Source organism: Ursus maritimus, unplaced genomic scaffold, assembly GCF_017311325.1.
Source record: "Ursus maritimus isolate PB19 unplaced genomic scaffold, ASM1731132v1 scaffold_7, whole genome shotgun sequence".
NCBI classification, from domain to species: Eukaryota; Metazoa; Chordata; class Mammalia; order Carnivora; family Ursidae; genus Ursus; species Ursus maritimus.
In genome coordinates, this window is record NW_024426885.1 from 80,899,284 (window position 1) to 80,921,069 (window position 21,786).

A 21,786-nucleotide genomic window follows, 5' to 3' on the forward strand; every position below is an offset into this window, starting at 1 on the left:
AAATCCAAACCCCCCCCCAGCGAGCAGAGTATAAGAGAAATCAATCTCTTTAAAAAATATTAGACTGCTGGAGAACATAGACACTCATAAGGTTTTAGATATCATTGTTGCCGTTTTCCCCCAGATTATTGGGACATGCCCCATTTTTCCCAGTACAGTATTTACTTATTTTATTTTTATTTTTTTCAGTAGGAGCCCAATGTGGGGCTTGAATTCATGACACTGAAATCAAGACCTGAGCTGAGATCAAGAGTCAGACACTTGGCCCACGGAGCCACCCAGGTGCCCCATTCCAGTATAGTATTTGGAACAATAACCCTCCCCGCCACTGCCAAATATATATGCCCTCCAGCCAGTGACTAAGGCTATCTGGGTACATAATAGGATGCTGAGTTCTTCAGAATTATACAATGCCCTGACATTGTAGCTGAGTTGGGTGTTTCCCAGACTAAGTAAGGGGACCTTTGCATTCACCATCCTCATTCACTCTAAATTCTATAATATCTTGGGCACAAAGGAAGTATCTTGCTTAAAAGTGAATGTGATTTAGTTCTCCTGACTCAAATTTTCACAGCTATGCGATGGTATGCTGAAAGACTGCTACAGTTGGCTTGATTGGTAATGTTTTAGAAGAGAAAAGCTTTCGGATTCTTTTCCCCCCAGATATAAAGGGCAATACAAGTACAAGTTTTGAACTCCTATTAATAGTCCTTGCAAGTGCTATAGCAAAGCCCAAGGCACACCCGTTTTCAAGTGCTTCTGAAATGACAGGGAGCTTTCAAACAGAACCGGGCAATGCATTTTTCCAATGCCTATCCCTGCTGGTGCTGCTGTGCCCTGTCAAATACATAATATTGAAAAGCCCAACTGGACACCTATTTGCTACAATGTTCTTGGCTGTTCTCCACCCCATCATGTCTCAAGATAGAATCTGCTCAGAGCAGCAACTCTATTCTTAGGTGCTTCCTGTAGTGAACATTAACAATACGACTGGAATCTATGGAGGCAGGTAGGAATGGGGAGGAGGGCCGGGAGCAAACTCAGAAAAGAGAGGATGTGTAAGACGCTTTATAGTGTTGATGGAGACTTTCACATCAAAAACACGTCTTAAATGAACCCAATCTTTTCTAGGGCCACGGGTGGATTTTTCAATCCTTTTCTGACGGGCACACAACCCCCTGTTTACACAGTGCTCTGCCAAGTGCACTGAGTATGCTCTACATATCTTCAGAGAGAGTAGAAAGAGTGCCAAAGTGGTCAATTTTCAGTTTCTGTTCCCAGAGCATAAGAACTAGCAAAAGAAAGTTAGTCGTGGATAGGCCTTGACTGGGCTTTCTCTCCTCTCTTTCATTTCATTCCTTGTGTCCCAACATCTAATTCACAGGTTGCTAATACCAAACCGATGCCATTCACCCGCCAATGATCGGAGTCACACTTGCCCAGGGGAAAAACGGATTTTTGGCTATCTTGGAATTAGTGTCTCCCAATGTCCCATTTACACACAACCCCTGGCTCTCAAAATCTCTCTGAGCCTGACCCTGGGATGGTAATCCCCATCTGGCCGGCTGGGGTCACCCGCTGTCCTCACCACTAAGCCCCAGTGCTGACCACAAGCCAGGGATCTCCATATGGGGCGTGGATGCTTGCATGCCAAGGATACAGCTTTTCTCTAATTCTGTACGAACAGAGGTGGATCCTCCAACCACAGATGGCATCAGAGAGAGGAAGAGAAGGGCACAGCGTTACCAGGGATGAGGACAGGGCTGAGAGAAGGGACCAAAAGCTGTTTTCCAAAATGCAGATATGATTAAACAACAGTTGGGTTACATTGATGCTTTGCTGCAAAACCCTCATGGAAATGAAACTCACGATCCTCAATCCCTATTAGGTATTCAAAATGCTTATCTTCACTCTTGCTGACAAAAAATAGACCAACTAAAGAAACTCTATCCATGAGTAATTATTTTTTCTTGACTTGACAGTGAGAAATAAACACAAACAATGTTCGTGTGTGTTCCGAAGATCAGTTTACTTGACTTGTTGAGTCGTGGAGGTGTGATCTCAGCTACTTCAATAGGGCTCTTTGCAATCCGTGTGGATGCTCTCCTCGTTGGGATGTTGTAAGAAGAGTTGTCTGGGTTAGCTATGAATTCAAACGACTCCAAAGAGCAGAGAGAGCAGCACTGTGTTGTGCCACTCTACTGTGAAAACACTGCTCTGACCCAGGTCACCTCCCAGCACCACATTCAAGCTGCAAAAAGGAATGATACACAAATGCAAGAAAAAAGTGGCTGTATCTTAAGGGTGAGGAGAAAAATATTGAGAAAAGAGCAAGTAAGGTCAAAGCTACTTGGCAGAGCTCTAGTTTCGAACTCGTGTTTGGGACGTTGGTAAATGGCCTTTAACACATTTGAGCACCTGTACCTATGGTTAGTTTTGTTGTTGTTGTTTTCTTCAAACTATTTGCAGCAATCATCCCAACAGTAACATTATCACACTTTCCACAACTGATCTTGGGTTAGTGATTACATTCAAGTTCCATTATTTGCTTAGATTTTCTGTGGAAAATTCATTTTGTCCAAGGAGATCATTACAAAGCAGCTATACTCATCACCCACAGCGATAAATTAGGGCAATAATGAAATTATAAAAGTTATTTGGTCAAAATGTAGCTAAAAATTCTGGATGACTAATGATTGTAAGCAGACGCAGGCAGGTCATTGTCGATATGGATACAGTACTCTGGAGCGATACACTGGAAGTGATACATATGTGGAAAATGTATTAAATCAAATATATACTTGATTGCCCAGAAGTTAGTGTTTGGGGGAAAAATATTCCTGAAATGAACGCCAAACATTAAACTACTGGAAAATACTTCCACAGTAGTAGTAATTCTATGCAAATACAAATGTGTTACATAAGTGTATCCACACATTTTTGGGTAAGACTGAACTTTCATGCAAAACTAAATTAAGAGCAGAGAATTGATTTCTGTGATTACCCAATGGATTGTTCCAAGTAGATTCCAAGTTGGAGCCATTTTTATAGGCAATTTCTTTACAAGTTACTTGATTATACGTTATTATATTTAAGGAAATAAAACATTAAAAACGGAATGCTGCCAATTTAATGCTGGGAATGTCAATTTTATTGGCATCGTCTGTGATGGAAGGAATATGAGCAAGATCAGCAGTTAAGCTTGGAAAATTTTCAAGAACGAAAAAATGAGATAGAGTTTCAAATCCTTGACACAAAAGCAAAATCAGTAGCATTCTGTACTAATCTGGCAGTCATTAGGTTGAACACCTGATGATATATCCTAAAATAAATCCTTGACTCCCACGGCCATAGCTGTGGACCCACTGATGTCTTGGTATCATTTGTGTTCGGGGCAGTTTTAAAGTCAAGATGGACTTAAATGATGACCCATCGGCACGTTTTAAATCCTTCTTCTCCTGCATCTTCTTGTATTATTTGGTGATTGCTTGTGCTTTTAACTACACCTTATCTTTTAGCTGATAGTAAGAAGCTATTGATCCTTAAGGAGGCCATATAGAGTGCAGACGAAAAGTGCAGAGTTCAGCTCAGACTGCACAGGGCAAACCCTGGTTCTGTCACAGTCTAGCCCGTTGGCTTTGGGGCAGCTCCTTTCCTATGCCACCAGTTCCTCACATGACATATATGCCTACGGTAATAAGTAACCCTCTCCCTCGGAACTTCTGTGAAGACGGCACACAGGAAGGGTTCAGGCTCTATCAGCTGTTACCATAGAGTGGAGAAGATGACAGTATAGTGTTGGTTTAGTCTAGGCTCCAATCTCTTGGGGGAGTAGTGAAGATGGGGATCGGCACACCATTAATTTCTTGGTCCACACTGTTTACAGAAGGAGTCCTTCCTGCTGAAAGTGGTGAGCAGCGCACAGAACGGCACATCCACGTGTCTCCAAGGAAACCCTCCTTTGTGGGCTCAGCTGCTAAATCGTTTCAGCCTAACTGCTTTTCTGATGTATTTTAGTTGTGTAAATTATATAATAACGTTAATTTGTCAGCACTCATCTTAGGGGGGGCAGTTTTCTCTGGAAGGCGGATTTCAAGGAGAGAAAATAAGAAGTAACTGAACCGAAGTCAGTCCTCACGAGGCAATACGGGGGGTCAGAGAAGAAATGCCACAGCAATTTGCACCTCTAGACAAATTACTGCTTTGTTTATGATTTGTTGTTTCTATTCACTGCTTTTACTTTTCACTACTCAAAAGTAGTGAATCTCTGTCTGGGAAAGAAAAGTTTGACAGTGACTTGTTTTGACAAAAACATTCAGACTATTACAAACTGGGGTTATCACTTTTAAAAGAAAAATAAAAGCAAGGAAAAAATGGTCTCTCAATTGGAACTTGTCGGCTACATAGAGAATGAGTAGCTTCAGCAGAGAGACAGCAGTGAACAGGATTATCTGGCATCACAGGAAACAGACACAAACTGTGTGCTCTGAATACCCAATTTATGCATGAAGCAAATCAGCATCGTCCATAATACAATGATAGAAACGACTTGACTTCTGTGTTGAAAGAAGACCCAAGCAAGGCCACTGGAGTTTGAGATCAGTCACATGATCTCAGCCAGGGTGAAATCAGGGATGACAAACTCACGTTACACTGATTTAATACTAGAGTTTTATGTTTCCGTGTCTGAGCATATATATATTCAGTTTGCTTTCTTGCCTACAAAAATGGGTAAATTAAAAGATGATAATTCTTTCCCTATGCTGACATCACCACCCTTTTGGAGCAGATGCAAATGCCCTGTATTTTGCAAATGAGTACAGCCTATGGAATAAAAAATATATCTATTTATTTTTATTTTAAATAATGGAAAATTTCCAACATACACAAATGTAGACATATTGTATTGAACTCCATTACCCAGTTTCAGCAACTGCCAACATACGACAATCTTATTTCATCTAACTTCCCACCTACTTCTCTCCATCTTGGATTGTACTGAAGCAAATCCCAGGTATATAACCACTACATCAATATCACACCTAAAAAATTAACACAGCTCCCCTAATGCCCCCAAATAGTATTTCTCTCATTAGACCCTAAGTGTTATTTTATGGTTGTTTTGCTCAAATCTGGATCACAATAAAGTCCACACATTGCATTTGTTTGGCCTTTTTCTCTTTTAATCTATGAACTCCCCATTGTCCTCCTCCTTTGTTGAAAATATTGATTTATTTATTTATCATGTGTAACATGGTTTTGATGGTGACTGATGATCACTGCCTAGATTCATTATTTCATTTAACTTGCTAAAAAATAGTGAAATCCAAATTTACCTACTTGTTATATTCCAGTTACTAACTGGAATTCTTCAAAAAGGGTAACATTTCCCTCATCAGTGACTGGGGATGGCCCGAGATTCAGTTTGCAAAGAAAAGGCAGGAAAAATGCTTGAGTCCTTCCCTTCATTTATCAGTTTTCAGAATGCTAAGTTGAGTTCCTAACATTCTCCCCAACCTACCATTTTTCTTGTATTATTATTACAAATCCATAGAGCTGTAACACACTTAATGTATTTAAATTATTTGTGAATATACTTTTCGATTTTCAAACTCTCCCATCTCTCATTAGTGGAAGTCCACTAAGTTGGCTCCAGGTCGTTTTGCTAGAACTTCAGCAGGCTCTGTCTTCCCCGCTGTTCAAGCAACAAGACACTCTAGGCTCTTTCTGAATACTTCCTGTCCCAGATCTGGAGTTGGCTATTTTTCCAAGAGTAACTCTTTCCTTTAAGTGGCAAGTGATTTTTCAAGACCAAAATCTGAATGATTGGGATGTTCATTGCTACTAGGTAGTTCCCTTTCATGAATAGAAGCTTGGCTTCACAGAGACAGAGACAGAGACAGAGACAGAGGCAATAGTCATGTTATGGATGAAAATAACTGGCAATTGACCAGCAAGGCACCTTTGACATTGTGTACAAGTATGGACAGTCTGCAGGATACAGTAATTTCTGTCACTTGAGTAACTCTTTAAATAAAAATAAAATTTGGATCCAGAACCAAGTTCAGTTCAGTTTAACATCTTACACAAAGAAACCTAAGAGAAGAAATGCTTTATGTTAAAGCGGATTTAATGAAATAAGTTTGTAAAAGGCCCTAGCAATGTCTGACAGACAAGAAATAATTGATGAGAGTTTACTCCCTTTCACCTTTCTCTACATAAGGAAAGTGTAGCAAAGCCATACTGAAACTAATGTTTGAGTTTACTTCTTGACTCAACTCAATTTCCTTTTGAGTCCTCAGCCTTTAATTTTACTACATTTTTTCCCTTCTAAAATGACAAAATTGTGCTTTGTGATAGAAGTACAGTACCTTTATGTGCATCTACAAAGGTGACAGTAGAACAGGAATTTATTGCCAGTCTGGAACTTAAGACTCTTGACCTTGAACATTACTAAATGATAATAATAATAAATATTTCTTGGATGCATACTGTATGTCAAGTATATGTGTGCAAATAGTCACGTGCCTACTGTTAATTGAACTTTTTGCTTCAATTCCTTCCTTTTGCTCATAAATCTTTGAGACAGCTGGAGAAAACTTTGGGGGAAGGGTCTTCATTTCCTTTCTACTCCGCATCCCCCCTGCCCTTGCAGCCTCTTCCTACTTCTCATACTCTGGGAGCTGTCCAGCTGCTGGAGCTGGACCCAGTCTCCACTTTGGCACACGGCTGATGGAGATAGTTGGTGGTATGGTGTGGGATTACAGCCACAGAGAGGTAACTCAAAAAGATACGGAGCTAGAGAGAATAGAAAAATTTGGTCAACTCAATTAAATGACCAGGAAAACAGATGATGAAAAGATAAGATGACATAAAAATCTTTTTTGAATAAAATGGCACTGAGACAGTGGAGACATCTGGAGGGAAAATACCACTTCTAAGAATGGAAGCAATGTTAAAATGAGATTTGTTCCTCTTTCTGGATAAAGTCAGCTCCATTAATCAAATGAAATGAGACACTAACTATGATTATCTAAATGTGATATGTTTTAAAGAACTTCATATGAATCACTGAATTTCATCTGGACATGGGTAGAGGGCCAACCAAGTGCAAATCTATGGAAGAAAGTCCCCTGCTCAAGCAGGCTATGTCCCATGGTTATGCCACTGAGCATTTTCTAGACTCAGAGATTTTTCTTTGTTAGAACTCAAATTTAAAGGCTGCTAAATAATTGTGTTTGAACCTGTTTTTATTTACTCTTTATATTCTAAAACCATAATCCTCAGAAGACAATTTAATATGTATTTTAAAATGTAAAACACAAGAACGTATAGCTAATTACTGGTTAATTTTTCAGTTTTGGACCAACATTTCTGCCAAACCACTGAGGCCAGCAGTAAAGATTTTTAAATGTTTTTGAGGGAACAATCTTAATGGGTATTTATAGACCATAAATGGTTGGCAAAAGATACGTTTGAATCCAAACCAAAATTAAAATGTTTTAAATTATCAAAATGCTGCCAGATATTTAAAGAGATTTGTACTAGAAAATGTTCACAGTTTCCATATACATTCACTACCACCCATGCCCCCCATCTCTTCCTCTCCCCACTCTTTTATTCTTATTCACATGCAAGAATGAATACAGATATCAACATACACTCGTAGCATATGAAAACCAACTGTGACAACAATTCTTCAGTTGTGAACAGATCACCAGCTGGGATCCTCCTTAATCTCAGCCTTAGGGAACCCAAAGGTTGAAAATGAAACTCTTCTAAATAAGACACCAGTTACTACAACAGCCAACATCACCTGCAAAATAATTTTGCCGTGTTTAGCTCTTCGACACTGGTATCCTCAGCCCTTTTCCATTCTCAACCTGTGCCTGATGTCTGGGTGATCTAAGTCAGAACTGTGGATCCAGAGGATGTCTCTGTCCTGATGGCATCCCTGTCTCTATTTCCAGCCTCTGTGTTTCTCCTAACAGAGGTGTACATTCAAGTGCTCACTGGCTCTCTCCACTTGATGATCCAGTGATATACAGTTCAAAATGTTCAAGTATATTAATCAACACCAGCCTTCCCCAATTTTTTCCTCTTTTTCTTTCATGCAAAGAACAGCACCATTGTTATCCAACCACCTAAGCCAAAAACTTAAAACTATTTTCTCACCTTTTTCATCATCCTCTGCATTCAGTTGGCTACCAAATCCTATAAATTTCACCTAACATTACTCAAATCCACCTCTGCATTCCCCCCACTCCTACCTGCTACTGCCAGTCTTTTTCAATGCCCACATGAGTCTCCAGGGTACCACTAAAGTTGGCTTTCTACAATAAGAACCTTTAAGTTGTTTCTTCCATGGTCAGAACCAAGTTCAAGTTCTAGTGCTCCAGCTTTAGCACCATGGCTCACTCCTAAATTTGCAACCTAAATTTGCAGTCTCGGGAACACAACATGTGTTCTTCTAATCAGTTTCTTTGAATAGTGTGTCCTCTCTACAAGGATTCCCACACTCTCCTTATTGCCTAGTATGTACTCAAATATCAAGATTCAGATGAACATCAAGATTCAGATACACTTAAAGACTCAACTACAGTGTCACTTCCTTTAAGAAGCCTTCCCTGTCTCCTTCTGTGAGTTACAGGTCCTCCGTCTCTTCCCATAGCCTTCTTACAGAACGTCCATTTCAGTGTCACACGAAAGGTAGTAGCTGCCTCACTTGTACTTCTGTGACGTTGTGAAGGTGAAGAGCACGGCTTTGAGTTTGCAGTCCCCATATCTAAAACACTGCATCTCAAAATTCGGGGCCTGGAGTCCTCTCTACACTATTAAGATGACTGACTACACCAAAGATCTTTTATTTATGGGGTATAGATATCAATATTTACCTTATTAAAAGTTAAAACTGAGAATTTAAAAAATAATCTAAAGACAAGTCATGCCAACATAAATCAAATATTTTTGTGAGAAAGTATTTTCTAAAGCAAAAAATGTACATGTGAGAGTAGTACTCTTCTCCATTTTTTCAAATTGCATTAATGCCTGGCTTTATAGAAGACTTATTTTTGCTCCTGAATTCAATGTATCAGGAGATATGTTGCTCTGGTTGATACACATGAAGAAAACCCAGCTTCATACAAATATATAGTCAGAAGGGGAGCACTTTAATAGTTTCTTCAGATACTTGTGGATATTTTACTTTGAAAATACACCCAGGGTGCGGGGTGGCTCAGTCAGTTGAGTATCTGACTCTTGGTTTTGGCTCATGTCATGATCTCCTGATTGGGAGATTAATCCCTGCATCAGGCTTCCTGCTCATTAGGGAGTCTGCTTCCCCTCTCCCTCTGCACCCCCACCTCATGCTTTCTCTCTCTCAAATAAATAAATACTTCTTAAAAGAAAAGAAGAAAATACACCCAAACCCAACAGTAGTAGTTTCTTAACTATGAGATGCAATATAAGGTTTTCGCACTATGTTATATTAGAATACCTTGTATTTTGAATGAATCTTTACCCATGATTTTTGCATTAAAAAAAAACACCAGTTTCCTGAATTATGCATATCTTCCAAATTTCAACACTTTTCATTATATATCACAAAAAAGTCACATTAATTAATATCACAGCATCTCATCAGAAAACTCTTTAAATACTCCGAAGCTGTCAAACTCACAGTGGTGAATTAAATTTTTTTTCACAATTTTAATTTTTACTTGAAAGTTTAAATTTTATCATTGGCAACAAATACTGTCAACTATTTTCCTTGAAATAACAGCTCATTTCATTCATTATTGAGAAAATATCTGTAAAATACCCAAGCCTGAATAACCCAAGTTTATCTGTTAGTCGTTCTTTTAAATACAAGTGGTGTCCCATGAAGAAAGGGATCAGTTCAGCTTGCATCTCAAACAAGTTCACAGGTTCCTTTTTAAAGGCAAACATCATGCTCCAGCATGAAACAGAAATTCACGCATACTTCACACGAATTAAAAATACTGAATATTTAAAATTTTTGTGTACTCGAAGATGGAGATTTAACAAAATTAGTTGGTTTAAGAAAACAGAAAAACTGCTCCATTGCAAACATTCTTACTTGAAAACTGTGTGGGCCAGGGGCAGTGAGGATGGGCAGCGACTAGTATAGCTCTGTGTCCCTGACTGGATTCTTGCTAAGGAACCAGCAGTTTTACTTACCATTGATTTACCATCATCAATGCAAATGTCAACAGAGTGCACATCCTCTTAGTATTATAATCTAGTGATTTCTGACCTGGCGTACTCCCGGAAAAGGTCTTGAAGACACACACAGCTCAACAGACCACACTTGGAGAACTGCTGGTCTAGACAATGCCTAAAACACAGTGAGCACTCAGAAGATTCTGAATGAACGAATCCATGTTGGATTCATCTATGACCATAGTCCTTGTGATGGCTTCAAGGATATATGTGGGTGTGCATGCACCTAGGTGTGTGTGTGTGTGTGTGTGTGTGTGTGTGTGTGCAGTGGAATCCCTGTTTGCTTGATGTATGTTTTACTAGACCCTTGAGTCAAAATTCAACTGAAAAACAGAGGCTGTGTGCCAGAAATGTCCATTCTGATTTGGGAATATACTCATGGGAAAGGTCTAAGTTACTCCATGAAGTGGGGCACCTTCAACTGCTAGGGAATATAACACTGTTGCTTCATTATATATAGACTTGTCAGCTAGTGTTAACTGTTTTGAAAAGCAATTTATCTACATAATCCTTAACTGAACTACTCTTCTGAACTTATGAAATATGGGACAAGCAAAGATGAAAAGATCTGAAAGACTCACTCAACCAAACCAAGTCAGGAATATTGACAGATGAACATGGCATGTTCCAGACCTAGTTTCCCCTCCCACCATCGTATCTGCATTATTTCTTTTCCTAGACAGTTGGCCATGAAATAGGTCTATCTTGATGTTATGTGAATCAGAAACTTGGGATTTTTGCCAGAATCCCTAAGATCCATTCTCTTCGATCCTAATCTCATTCAAATGCCGTATGACCCTGACCACTAATGTTAAATGTAACTTCTGTCAGTGGAAATGACATGAAGAGTGTGTCCGTTCTGAGAGAAACACAGTGTTTGTTCCACTTATGGGAAACCCTTATCAATAACGGGCAGAAGTGGTTACCTCCATAACCCTGCTGACATTGTGTGAAAAGGAAGTAGGTTATGTAAATTAATCTGGCTGGGATATCCCCTATTTAGAAACGTATTTTTTTCTTGTACTCTTACAGAGTGACAAGGGTAATCTTGGAAAAGTTCAACAAGGAATCTTGAGAGGCAGCAAGAATTCCCGACAAAATAGTAGGTGATCTGATGCAGTAGTGTGTTTAAGAGGCCTCGTCCCAGCACTGTCCAATTGGGCAGGACAGACTTAGCCAAGGTGGGTGATGAGCTGTCCGCTCCTGGAGCACACATGCGGAGAACTGGTCTGGCAGGGGAACAGGTTTGCAAATATCCAACATGGGAGACTCGCCATTGCCCTTAATGAAGCATGCATGATTCAGGGCTGAAAGCAAACGGCAAGGTTGTTTTGTTCCCTCCCCCTCTATATTACTTCTCTTTAAAAAAAGTCATTTTGACCCTTGCTGATGTGTGGAGGCAGAGTGTCCAATTAAATTACTTTCATTATAAGAGCACACACAGCCAAATACTTTTTATAGTATGCGATTCCAAACCTATAATAAGCATCAAGGAAAAGTAGCACAAAAGCTTTTTAAAATTAAATAGAGACTTTTAAACAATTGGTGATACCAAAAAAGGTCAGAGAGAGTGCCTCACTCTCAAGGGTTCCATCGGCAAAGAAATTGTGAAACTGACGTTTTGAAACGGGAGAACATTTTAATACTCATTTTCGGGGGCTCAGGGGCAGGCTATTCAGAGTAACGACTACATCCAAACTGAAGACGAAGACCTTTCAGGAAGAATTATCTTCAAAACAGGCTGTCTTTCTTCGCTTAAGATTTATATTAATACATGACAATAACTTGCATTTATTGAGAGCTGCCTATGTGTCAAGTGCGTTGTTAGAGCCTTATTTGATCTGTGCCATTTGATCCTGCCTATGGAATGGCCACTGTTGTTATTCTTCTCATACAGATGACGGTGGCTGTGAGTTTAACTCTAGTTACACTCTGTCAAACTGTGGCGTAGAGTTTAATTAATGTGTATGAAGTGACGGGGGTAGTGAGTGGTGAAGCTGGTATCCAAACCCAGGGCTGCTAACCCTAAAGGCCACATTTCCAACTATGGTTCTGGAAGGCAACTATTGCATCATTACTAACTAATTCAGACAGCTTAATGTAGACAATAAATATCTGATAAGCACTGCTATCTATCAGGCCTTGTGATAATTAAGAAGAAATTGATGTTATTTCTTCACAAGCATACAGTTTCATTGCACATCATTTCTTGGATTTGGCTTGGTGATACATTTATTGTCATGTCTGTTTTCATGGAAGGGATACCAAAACAGAGACTGTCCAGGATTTTACACTCGATTGAAAACAGAATTACTGCCCATTGATTTCATCCAAGCGTTCTATCACTAAACCACACTCGTATGTCTGGTAGAGAATCAGGAAAATAATTTTTGAGGCCACAAAGATGATTTCTCTACTCCCATATGTGGTACAAACACTTGGTTAGAGCTCTCTAGACAGAGAAGCTACTTCAATGCCTTAAATTATATGGCAGTCATATTTCTAAAAAGGTAAATCAGAATTAGTCAAAATATAAGAAAATAGAAAGGAACTAAATGGCCAATAAATGAAGCCTCGTTTAGCAATATGGCACATTTATTCCATGAGTGGTATGGATTCACCACTGCTTTTAGTTCAAAAGTTGAGCACCAATATGAACATTATTGGTAATCCAGAGATAAAACATCTATCCGCTTACAATGCACCCAAATTGCATAATAATATAACCACATCTAGACAGAAAAATTTACAACACCTAATATGCTAAATCAGGGGTTAGCAAACTTTTCATTAAAGGGCCTGAGAGCTTCTAGTTTGCAGCCTCTGGTGCAGTTACTCCGTTCTGCCCTTCTAGTGCAAAGGCAGTCATGAACAATGTGCAAATGAATGAGCGTGGCTATGTTCCAGCAAAAGTTTATCTACAAAACAGGCAGTAGGGTGAATTTTAGCTGACGGTTGTAGTTTGCGGACTCCTGTGCTAGACCATGGGAATACGAAAGAGTTTAAAGACGTTTACACTAGTGTTTTAAGTAATATTTTCTGATGTTGCTTAATACATTTTAAAGGGGGGAAATGTGCACATTTCAATAATCAAGCTACACATTTGCCCATTTGAATTCAAACTAGCAGTATTAAAAAAAAAAAATCCAGTTCACCTTTACCCCCTTGAAATAGTTTTCAAATTCTAGGCTAGATATTAGGGAAAGGAGACTTTCTAAAATATTTAGCCAGGCAACAAAACTCTCATTACTTTTGGTTAAATAATTCAAAATTAATTATCTGACTTGATCAGTCAGGCAACAAGCATTTACAGATTGGTTACAAAGTGTTTTGTCTTTTCTAAGCACAGGGGAAATTCACACTTGTAAGAGTTCCCTTATCAAGAAGCTTAAAATATAATAGATGGAGGCAACTATATTATCTTTATTTATGTAGTGAGACACCTGATATTAAAAGCATGAACATCTACAGAAACAACATGTATGTCCAATAACAAGAAACAGTTAAGTACATCAGACTGCATAGGGTGGAACTACTCCAGTACACAAAAATATATACTCGAGTATAGTTTAAAAATTACTGTAGTATATTGCATCCATCTTACATAGAAGTGTATTCAATTTTAGTTGATGTGTGGCTACTTCTACCCAACATGTTTATTCAAACTTATAATATTTTGAAAACGAATGGTCGGTAATTAACTGATTTTAGGTTCTTACTTAATATTCAATTTCCCAAGCTTCAATTTCACTGCAATGGTACTAGAAAAACGGCATAATTATTTGATAAAATATCCTATGTTACACCACAAAAGCAAAGAAAATATAGCGTCCTTATTCCCCAATGATAAAGCTAGATTTTTTTCTAATAACGAAATGATTGTAAAAACTCATTTCCTAAGTAACTCCCAAAGTGCAAAGCATGTTGTGGAAGGAAATTATGTTAGAGAGCCAGACAGCAGCTAGATCAAAGAAGAGGCCCTCCATTCCCAGGAAGGCGGGCACGGGGATCACTGTGTCAGTGGAGGATGTGCTGGGGTGGGGGTGTTGGGGGAACGTCGGACAAGACAGCACACGAGAGGGCGCCTGGGTGGCTCACTCAGTTAAGCTTAAGCGTCTGCCTTTGGCTCAGGTCATGATCTTAGGGTCCTGGGATTGCCTTGGGCTCCCTCCCTAGTGGGGAGCCTGTCTCTCCCTCTGCTCCTCCCCCCTGCTCATGTTCTCTCTCTCTGTGTCAAATAAATAAATAAAATCTTAAAAAAGAAAAAAAAAGACAGCATACGAGAATAAGTGATTGGTTGCTTCATGATCAGGTCCAGAGATGTTAAGGGCCTGAAATATGGCACTGGTTTAGGAATGTGGCAAAGAGGACAGAATGAAGAGTATTTAGATGGTAAAATCTTCAGGCCTCGATAACTGGTTATACGTGGGGGACAGAGAAGGAAGCATAAGCATCAGGAATTCTAGCGTAGAGGATTTGGGGGAAAGTTGAAATATGACACGCAGAGACACATGTGGATCAGGGGAGGAAGATGAAGGAGTTCTATTGCAGATTTGTCTGGAGCATCTGAGTGGAGAAAATGCCAGATTGGCGACTCATTATTATAAACTATTCTAACGTTAACATTTGTTGAATGTGTTCTTTGTACCAGGAACTGTGCTATTGCCCTTTACACTTGTAATCTCACTGGATCCTCAGAAAAGCTCCACTGGTGTACACATTTTACCGGCAACGGGACCAACTCTCCAAAAGTAAGTGACGTCAAAGCATGCATAGTTAAATAAACGGCACACTCTGGACTTACACACATTAGTTCATAATTCTAAGTGGACTCTTAGCCACTACAACATTGTGGTAATCAAACAAACCAATCTGGAGAATACTGCAAAAAAATGATGGTTTTTGCTAATGCCAGCCCCACAGGGGTGCTGTCTGGGCCTGGCCATGTGTCTTATCCCGTAAAGAGAATCACACTTACTGCACTGGGAGCTCAAGACATCCTTCTGTAAATAGGGGAGGTTTATAAGGACCAGAATGTATTCATGTTCTCTGAAGTCAACATTCTTGCCAAACTGACACTGTTCCAGTGTTCCGGCATCTACAACACGGTCAACAAAGGCAAGACTTCTCACCTGGGCCGATTCTGATTTACAGAAAGACAAAAAGCCAGATTTGTTCATTTTCAACCGCATTTGAAAGTAACAGAGATTGTACAGCTTGGCCTCAGTGAATATCAGCCAAGGGGCAAAATACAACCATTCATAAAATGGAGTTTGCTTTCCAACTTACTGCGGTGAAAGCCTCTGGACTTTTGGCAACTGGGCACTCAATTGAAGTGGTGCTTTAAGGAAGCAAAGTCCTACTGGTCTGTACCCTGGGGACTCATATTTAAGTTCTGGAATCAATAGAAGCTAAGTGGTGTGTAAGTCTGGGTCAGTCATGCTGGCCACAGCAATTCCCAATTTAGGTCTAGAGACATCTCATACAATTCGCCCCAAAGGACAGGGATCATATTTAATCACTTTATATCTTATATGATTGGTATAGTGAGAAACAGCATATGAAATGCCAAACACTGCCTGCCACACACAAATTGTTCGATATATGTTAGCTATTATTACTACAAGTTGTAGAAGGATAGTTTAGTAACAGTGGTAGGGAAGCTTGATAACCATTTGCTTAATTGCTTAATTTGCCAATCCCCATAACCCATTATATATTTTAAAGATAAAGTTGAAAAATAATGCATCCAAATAAGTAAAAACAAAACAAAACAAACATCTCTATTAAAGATAATCTAAACTATTCACTGCTCAAAGAAAATGCTGATAATACATTTAAATTTTTAAAAATAAAAGCTGTGCGGGGTGCCAGAGTGGCTCAGTTGGTGAGGTGTTCGACTTTTGATTTTGGCTTGGGTTCTGGTCTTCAAGGTCACAGTATTGAGCCCTGTGTCAGGCTCTGTGCTGGGGGGGGGGGCGTCTGCTTGGGATTCTCTCTTTCCCTCTCCCTCTGCCACTCCCCACCCTCTCTCTCTCTCTCTAAAATAAAATAAATCTTTGAAAAAGAAAAATAAAAACTGTGATTCAATTATACTTTAGAAACAATTTTATCCTTATACTAAAGTATCTATAAAAATCACCTTGGCTCTGTTGTATGCTTACTGAAAGGAAATATTTCATGTATTTGGTATTTTTGGAAATTAGCTGAGTAATGATGCCTTATATATAGCTATATAAATTGAAGTAAGGACCTTTTCCTCACGTAAGCACATTTAGATGCTACTGACATGGCAACTAAGCAATATTTCTCACGGTACACAGAGGAAGTAAGAGAGAGAAAGCCAAGGATGTTGAGTAAATTCTTGTCTCCATTAACTCCAAGGGCTAATCTAGGTACAACATAGGCATCAACAAGGAACTGTCAGTCTTTAATCAAAACAAATTATATAGTGACTACAGAATTAGCCAGATTTAGTTTGGCTTTTATTTCCCTCTTAATTTTTTATAATCTCTTAAGTGATGATACCTGCTCTCTATCTACTCTGGGATGTACTCACATTTAAGGAGCCGAGGTAAAAGCAATACGACATTCAATAAAGCACTATTGTGTTTATGAATAGTTTTTCCAGGCAAGAAAGAATTCATTTGAATGATCATCATAAATGCCACTCTTGCTTAGTTAGTTCTAAATTAAGTGTATTATTTGTCCAAAGTTATATTTACTACTTTAAATAATGAAGATTCTTAATTCTAACAGACTTGCATTGCAGACAATGCATTTGGGTTGCTCAGCGGGATTAATGAGTAAGAAGAACTCAATGAAGAAACACTAAAATGCAGGTTGGTTAAATGACTTGACCAGAGTCACAAATCCAGTAGGCAAAAACAAGAAGACTAGAATCTAAGTCTTCAGATTTTACTGCGTCCTTTTTACCATTAAGCTGCAAGAGGAAAGATTGGGTAAGTTGGTAAAAATAATACTTAAACCAGGGGTTGGGGGACAGGGAGCTCTAATATCTGTTCATGCAACTAACTGGGTGCATGTGAGTGGTTAGGCGCGTATGGCCAACAGGCGCCAAGAAACATGGCCACCGGGGTCTTTTTGTTTTGTTGGCTGTCCAGATAACCTGACTGAAGCAAAGGCGCATTTCACAAGAGTGGAAGGAAATTGGTTTCAGTCAATCCTTTTAGCATTTTCCAGGAGAGTGCCTCTTTATAAATCTGACAAAAATCAAGTGGTTACATGGCTTCACAGGGTTTGGTTGGAACATTACAGAAATGGAACGATTTATGCAGGAGAAGATCAAATAAGTTGAATTGTATCTAAACACTTGTCCCTTGAACCAAAAGCTGAATGTGAATCGGGAAAGTAACTAGTTTTCATTTTTTTCTAGGATTTCATGGCCTGGACAGTCTTTCCCAACCCTTTGTTGAGGGGACCCATTTTTCCCATTTTCAATGTCCTTGTAAAAATCATTGTCTTGGAAATTCCTCATATCAACCCTGGTTCCCTCCCTCATCTTCTGCAATATTTATTTTTTTCTGCTACACTGTTATATATATATATATATATATAAATATAAATATGTATGTATATATATATATGTGTGTATGTATATATATAACATATATATTGGTCTTGTTTGTATTTTTCTCCAATTGTTTCACAAGCACATATAACACACGAGTGCATACAATTCCCACCCAGATTATATGCTCAACACTTCCTGTTTTCTATTTCCCATACTATAGAGAGGTAGAACATGGCAATGAAATTCAATGTGGGAACCGTTTCAATGAAATGTTCTTCATTTGGGCTGACAGTAGGTAAGAGATTTTTTTCATTCTTTTGAATCTATCAGGAGGGGAGTTTCTCTGTACTTGATTAAAATACAAACTCTTATGTGACTTTCAGTTTGAAACTTTGTCCTGCTTGTTAATGAAATAAATGAGTTTATATCATGCACGGGTTACACTTTCTTTCTAATGTTTCAGGAGCCCTGGAAACATTAGTGATTATTCAATAAAAATGCCATTCTTAAGGTATAATGCCGTGCCTATCATTGAAATGTGCTTCCTCCCTCTAGATCCCGCAGTATCTGGGATTCTGATCTAAGCACAGCCGTCTGAGCTGGTAGGAAAGGCAACTCTTGCAAGGGGGAACTGGAGAAGACCTTTCTTTTCCATCTATCATTCATCTCATCTTCTGTATTCAGCATTCCCTCTAAAGAGAATTTCACTCACAGAATTAGACAGGAACTTCTTTGCAGTGCCTGTTTTAAGAACTAAAGCACACTCCGTTTTCTGAGAAATAGGCATCATGTCACAGAGTTTGGGCTTTTGACACATTTCTCATCCTGCAATTGAATACTTCTTTAATTGGATAACCCGAAGAAAATCATGATTATTTTAAATTTCACAATACATAATTTCTATGTTATAATAATTTATGGAGACCCTTGCTTAAATAAATAAATGTTCTTCTCAAGTTCATTTCAGTCAAATGTAAATAAAACAAAAATAAACTTTAAAAATGCAAACAAATAAAAATAAAAAAATAAAAATGCACACTGCCTCTCAACAAAATCACTCTCTGGTAGAGATGTTTAAAGAAGGAAATTTTATTCAGACAGAAAAAACTCCATTCAAATAAACCTAAGGGGTATCACTTGTCTTTATTTTCATTATATTCAGGGAGATGACCACTTTGATCTTATGTAAGGACACCTAACAATAGTCATGATTTCCAATATGAATTACATAGGACTTTGTTTTCTCTTAAATCATGCCTGTTCCATGCATTTTATAGTAAAAGCTCTGGAGAACTGCATAATAGAAAAAAAAAAAAACCACTCAAATTTCCCATATCTCTACAGACAAAGCCCATTAAGGTGTGGGATTAAGCATTTGGAAATATCAGGAGCATTTAAAATATGCTCACGCTTAGCTCTTTGTTCACTTGGTGACTATTTGCAACATGGAAAGGTCTTGATTTACACCTTGAGAAAGATGGAGGCAAATGGCATTACTATTTCATTTTAATAATCCAAGCTGAATTTTTAATACAACTTTTAATTCTATTTTAAACTTTTTTTTTTTTGATTGGGTGCTACTTTGCCTCCAAATAAGTGACAAAATCATTAATTGTCGGTGGCTTTATGAACATAATGTGAACAATAAAAGCCAAGAAAATAAATAGGGTAAAGTTTTTGGTTTTCACCAAACATACGCTCATATTCTCTATATCCCGGACATCCTCGCTGAAACAACAAACAGTAACTCAAAATGTTACCACAACATGGCCCATTAGTCTGCAGGCTGGATATACGACAGGTCAAATCCCTTCCCCTGAACCATCATAATTAGAGTAACGACACAGCTATCACAAAGTTTGCAAGTCCTCGCCCTGCTCTTCAAAACCTAATGCTATCATAGGTCTCCTGTGTATGTATTTTTAGTGCCCAGTTCCTAGTTCAGTGTTTAAAAATCCTGCTGATCCTGGAGTTGGAACAAAGCTTTCGGAAGCAATCAACAGCTCTTGCCATCACAGGTGCCAAATACACACACAATGTCCTTTTATTTATGGAAATACACACAGATCTCTTCTGCATGTGCTCTGAGCACAACACAAATACCACCCCTTTCCCACAGGCAGCAGGAAGGATGTGGTTTGAAGGACACGGTTGCTTCATCTGAATGTTCAGTTCTTCAAAGACCTCTTGTTTCTACACTGAATCGCAGCACTTCTATTTACATTTAAGAAGAGACTACTAGCCCATGCCTGAAATCCCACTTTTATTTAGCTAAGACTGGCGTTAAAGTACATGGTGCGATACTCTTTTCCCGCTTACCTTCAGTGCATGCATGCTGAAAGTGTGTTCATAATCAGAAGGCATTTCCATGAGCTGGTGACCCAGTAATTCCCTACATACACAGGTCAGCTACAACAACAGTACTAAAATCGCCAGATGAAATGGTCAGAATTACCCAGCGGTTTGATAAAATCAGCTTACTTTGAGCCTAATCCAGGGATAAATATACAGAAAGCTCCAAGCAGTGGAAACTGTAAACATTCTAGAATGGCCCTGAGACTGTAAAACACGCAGGTCCGTCCCTGCCAGGAAAACAAATATTTGCGGAATTATAGGGCATTATCTTGGTTTTTACCTGAATGCAAACGAGGGCCACATAATCACAAGCTACTGTTTAAAGTGGAAAAGTGTAACAGGCAGTACAAGGGACTAATTCCATTCCTCCAAACAACTGTAAACTCAGAACACGCAATCCGCTAAACCTGATTGTTAATTCAACACATCCTGTGTTCCTGGAGCTCACCCACTTCATCATTTCACTTGCAAAACGCCCAAACTCTAAGCATGAACACTTAATCCACAGCTCTGCATTCTCCATGATTCTCAGCATTCCCCCTTTCCTTTGCGCTTGACAGATGGTTTCTTTTTTGAAGTCTCGCACCTTGCACCTGTGTGCCATCCCAACTAATCCAGTATTTCTGAGCTCCTAAGAAATATGGAAGTTCTTCAACTCTGCACACTCAGTCGTTTTGGGACTTGAACTTACCTTGGAAAAGATGTATTGTTAGTTACCAATTGCTTCTTCAGCTTTGCACAGAGTCTATTCTCCCTTTATGATTCCCCTGCAAAGTTACTAGCTCATGAGGATCTATAATTTGCTACTAGTGGTTACTTACGAATTACTGGAAGTTGACCGTTGTGTTTTCTCTAACCACTTCTCCTTTTTTTCTAATCAGTTTTACTATGTGTGATCTATGACATTACTTAGAACTATTGAAGTGGACGTCAGGAGAAAGCAAAATGGAAACAGGGTGACAATATTTTATTGGTAACACCAAACTAAAAATACCACCTTGTGAGAAAGTGTACACAGCTCCATCTGTCAGGTGGAATATTACTACTCCTGCCCCAGGGTATTAAATAAGCATCTATGTTTCCTTTCCCAGGTAGAAACAAAGAGCTCTAGACCAAATGTCTGTGCCCTGGTCTTTCAGAAATCCATGTCTGGCTCTCAGATGCCAGGAAAATTTCACCTAGTGTCATGTTTCATGCTGAGAGTTTTGTATAGCTCTTGTGTAAACCTTGGGTCTCTAAGACACATTCCAAGCTGAATTTATTTCAAATTCCAAACTGGGTTTATTCCATTCCACTCACTTAAAATTCCTATGGTGGTTGGAAAATATACACTTCAATTTACCTTCTGTGCAGTGTTCAATGAACCGCTTGTCATGTTTCACCCCTGAAAGCTGCTTTTCAATCCTGAGTGGGTCCGTGTATCAGTTAATTAAAGCCTTGCTTCTATTTGAGAGGAACGTTGTAACATCCACTGTTCTCTTTCTTGGCATTCTTTGATATGGTAACATGAGAGTTCTGGCAAAATGATAGGATGGTTGCTACTCTTTCTCTACACCTATGCCATTTGCTTGTCCGTACACAAACTCACGTCTCAAATGAAGTAGAACTCCATGTACAAAAGTCAACCTATCCTGTTAAATCCGTATCACCATGTA

General features: G+C 38.9%; 1 protein-coding gene across 1 annotated transcript in view; it reads right to left on the reverse strand.

The window, feature by feature from the left end:
* Positions 1 to 20,935, reverse strand: part of CHRM3 (cholinergic receptor muscarinic 3) — a 175,661-nt gene extending 154,726 nt beyond the window's left edge. Inside the window, exon 1 of the mRNA XM_040624766.1 lies at positions 20,823 to 20,935. The gene's annotated coding sequence lies outside the window, so the exon portion shown is untranslated. The remainder of the gene's footprint in view (positions 1 to 20,822) is intronic.
* Between the last annotated feature and the right edge of the window lie 851 nt (positions 20,936 to 21,786).